The sequence below is a fragment of the Miscanthus floridulus genome, chromosome 18 (genome assembly GCF_019320115.1).
Source record: "Miscanthus floridulus cultivar M001 chromosome 18, ASM1932011v1, whole genome shotgun sequence".
NCBI lineage: Eukaryota > Viridiplantae > Streptophyta > Magnoliopsida > Poales > Poaceae > Miscanthus > Miscanthus floridulus.
Genome location: NC_089597.1, coordinates 2,413,077 through 2,417,433, shown reverse-complemented (window position 1 = coordinate 2,417,433; position 4,357 = coordinate 2,413,077). Strand labels below are relative to the sequence as shown.

Here is a 4,357-nt window from a genome sequence, read left to right as displayed (position 1 = left end):
TTTAGCTCACACTCCCAACCAACTAGTCGCAGGATCGGAGTTGCAGAGGCGTACAGTAGCCACGCGTTTCAAGTATTCCAGCAAGGGCTAAAATCTCCCAGAAAATTCCAACTTATACCGTACCCACGCGCTTTAGAATTCCAGTGATCGGTCTGTTCGTTTGTTGGTTTTAATCAGGGCTTATTAGTCAGCCAACAGTGTTTTTCTCTCACAACACACCAGCATCAGCCGAACTTATCAGTCCAGAAATCAACCAGCGAACAGGCTCAATGGTTGAAAGTCCCCTAAAATTCAAATCTATAGCGGGAGCCGGGGGAGCATGCTGCAGTGGCGCTATCAAGATGAAATTGACAAGACGACAAAAAATTAGACCGCTCCTCCTGAGTGACTCATTCGGAGGAGACGTTTTAGAGGAGCCACTCCTCCAAAATAGTGTGTCCTTTGTGAAATGATTCCAATTCTTTTGTTTTTCACTAAAAAAACAGCTCATTCAACAAAAAGTTTGGTATGGCTCTTCCGGAGAAGCCGGAGTTAGGAAAGAGCACTATCAAACATATCCTAATAACAAGCAAAGAGTAGCATCACCCTTAAATATACTCTTGGCCGGAGCTTTACGTGATTACGTCGGCTTGTTTTCATTGGTAGTGTTTTACGAGATTACGTCGGCTTGTTTTCATTAGTAGCGCCACTACCACCCTTTGACCACAGCTGCAGGGTTTGTTTCCCAAAGCTCCACCGTTAGTTCCAATTCTTTAGTAAACCGGATCCTTTGCATTTAAGGTATAAATAAGAACTAAAAAAACTCTATTTTACCTTGTACTGTAGTAATCAAGGAGTTGGAGCCCAATTTTTTTTTAATTTGGCCCTTTTTTGAACAAAATTCACGTTTAGACCCCTATACGACCTAAACTCAACTAGGGACCCAGGGGTCGGCGCCGTGATTCAAGGCGCTGAGGTAACACGTCTCGGCGCCGTGACTCACGGCGCCGAGGTGCATGGACCTATTTTGTGTGTACGCCGATCTCACGCTTACGTGGCACCGGCGCCACAGATCACGGCGCCGAGCTCGGTGCCACACATCATGGCACCGAGCCTGGATTCAAAACCCACGGACACCTCTCTCTCTATCCGAGGCTTCTTCCATTTGTTACTCCTCCCTCTCGGGTTCTTCCTCTCCCCAACCCGCCCAATCTCTTGAATCGACTAATTGCACCTTGAAAACTTTGATTTGATCCATAGATCTTCAAGAGCAAGGTATCATGTCTCCCCTCCCCATTTTGTACGCATTGATTTGGTGTATATTAAGTCTATTTTGTAACCCTAGGTACGTCATTACATAGGGTTTTAAAGTAATTATTAATTTTTGTATTATGCAACCGTAGAATGTCAAGGCATGGTAAATCTAGTAAACCAAGGTAACCTCTGTCCATCTTGTTGTATTACGGGTTTAGGTTTTAATATTCATTCATTTCGGTAATTAGAACAAAATTGGTTTAATTGTAGTTATGGCCGGATGACCGGAAATGGCTTCGACCCTTTGCCTCTGTCTAGTGGTGTTCCAGTGCCCATGTGCTTTTGCGGCGATCGTTGTAAGGTAGCCAAGTCCGATGAATAGGACACGTATAGGCAGAGGTATTGGATGTGTACCAATTTTACGTTTGAGCCTACACTTCGTCAGCGTCGCATTAACAAGATGGTAAGAAATTGATATTGTGTCATACGAAGTCATGCATAGTTTATTTGGTGTGTAACATTTTAATGTATTGTAGACCCCTCCACGACTCTGTGATTTTGAGCAGTGGATCGACACTGAGATTAAGCAGGAAGACAAGGAGTGGATGCAGAACTATTAAAGTGGGAGGCAGAGGACAAGGAGATGATGGAGAAGAGACGCAGAGAGAAGGCTGCAGAAAAGGGGCACAAGGAAGAGGAGAAAAGGAGGCATGTTGATGCATACAGGGAGGAGAGAGAGAAGCTTGAGCGTGTGTGCCGAGCGAAAGAAGCGGTGGACGAGAATCTCGATGCCCTGAGGAAGGGAAAGTGGCCTCGTTGCACTCAGTAGTCTCCATAACTTGCTGATTCTATGGTTTATTCATGAACAATGTTGTTTAGTGTTGGACTTTTCATTCTGTTGTCATATAATACACTTTAAGTATGGACGTACTTAGGTCATGTACTGCATTATTTTGTTTGTCGTCATGTACTTCTAATATTATTGTGTTGTTCACTGTGCCCTAGTATTGGACTTTTCACTGTGTTGTTGTTTTTATTATTTCTGGTTATAATATTCATGTTAATATTCCGGAGTTAGTGAAATGAGTTCATGTACTGTAAATAAAACCTAACGGAGTAGTTCATTACATAATTCGACAAGCACAACACATGTGATGGCATATGAGAACATGTACCAAACAAGGGTGCAAAGGTCCTGGACTAAACCTAACACGCCGCAGCCTATGTGCTAGCCTATTAGTAAGCAAGGTAAAAACACTCCACATACTAATATTGTGACTGTGTTGGCGTCAACTTACTCCTAGAAAGCTGTTGAGTGTGTGTTCGTCCACGCCTGTCCTTGGAAACTGTTCGATGTCAAGCATAAATTGCTTCAGCGTGTTGCCCTGCAAAATAAAACAAATATTATATCGCTATTTGTTGTTTATGGTTATTATGGTGATTGTAGTACAGAAAAGTTTAAAGGTCATTTACCACTCGGTCTAAGACAGGTGCTGCCTCCACAAGTGTCCCTTGTCGCGTCACAAGGTCGTAGGACGTGTCTTCATCATCTGAAGAGTCAAGGTTGGCGTAGTCGGCTTGGGTCCATTGAGTTTTCAACCTTGTCAGTGTGACACCATAGTACCAAGATAGGTATGCGTGGAAGTTGTAGTTGGTGTGTGGCTGGTCGTTTTCGTACAGGTTGTCCTGAAGCTGATCCCACACTTCCATGTGCTCATGGTGTAGCGTCTCAAACTCAACCGTCTTCTTCTGTTTCTGACGATCAATTCAGAAAGTGTTCATTGCTTGTGATATACAATTTTAGGAAAAAATATCATCTCCTGACACTTACATTTGTATGAATCAATTGGTGATTTAATAATATACTACAGAACTAGATGAACTATTATGTGAGTCTAAATCTGAATTTATCTGAAAACTAAGCTAGATATGTCATTGTAATCTTAAACGACTGAATACATTTATTTTTGGAGGCAGTTGATATATTCACAATGAAAGGACAAACACAGTTTCACTAGAATGTACAGAGTAAATGTAGATATCATGGCCTCACATCAAAGTGAAAATGGATCCCTAAAATATACTGATGCACATCTTGTTGAGTTTTCATGGCCTCACATCAAAGTGAAAAATGTACAGAGTAAAATCAAAGGTGAGATTTATGCAACTGGAGTTCTATCTTGTGCATGCTACAACAGTTGTAATTAGTTATGGCATCAATAAAGCATTTGGTCTTAAACAAAACAAATATATAAAATAGTTATGTAAATGCCACCAAATGTCACTTACTTGTGCAACTACACGGACGTCGAGAATGGCTTGACTGGCCACTCCTGACTCAAGTCAAACTGGCGTGCAACTCTATGTGGAAGGTGATACTCAACAGCGTAGAAGCAGATCAACGGGCACCTCATCTTGTATAGGTCTTCGTCTGCGCTACACATGGTGCTTACTCCAAGCTGCACCACCTCTATGTCCTTGTAGGGCTACCAAGTAACCTGCAAAAGTAAGGCATTGAGGGTCTAAGTTAGAATAGTTATCCTAGATACATACTAGACAATAACAAATGCATTTAACTCAGCATCGATGGCCTAAGTGTGTCGAGCTCGTTGGCGTACTGGACGTAGGAACGTGCAGTCCTGCTAAAGGGGACTTTGACCTGGCCCCAAAGTTGAGCAACCGTCGGTCGGTGTTGAGGGTTGTTCATTGCGAACCAATCATGAGGATGTTGCACTATGGGCTGGCCAATTGGTAGACGAGACCACATCCAAAGCTAGAGAATGTAGACACACCCGCCTATGGACATGCTCTGTGAAGTATGATGACACGCCTTGCAGAGGTGGTGGTACAAGAACGTCAACACTCTGGAAGCCTAGCTGTAACCCCCTGCGGTGTCCCAGCCAGTGAGGCACGGGAGGTACATTCAAGACGCGGTGTCCCCATCGTGTCAGGGAAGAGAACACACCTAAACAAGTGTAGGATCCAAGCCCTGCAGTAGTAGGTAACTGTCTCCTCGTTTGCACTTGCTAGACATTGAGCAAAGTTCTGCCTGAGCTAGTTAATAGATACCCCTGTGGTGCGGGTACCCGTTGCCTCCGGTGGAAGTGGTCTCCCAAGGAAGGCC

General features: G+C 43.6%; 1 pseudogene; it reads right to left on the bottom strand.

Annotated features, from left to right (window-relative positions):
• Nucleotides 1-2,522: 2,522 nt before the first annotated feature.
• LOC136521303 (serine/threonine-protein phosphatase 7 long form homolog) lies at nt 2,523-4,000 on the bottom strand (annotated as a pseudogene).
• Between the last annotated feature and the right edge of the window lie 357 nt (nt 4,001-4,357).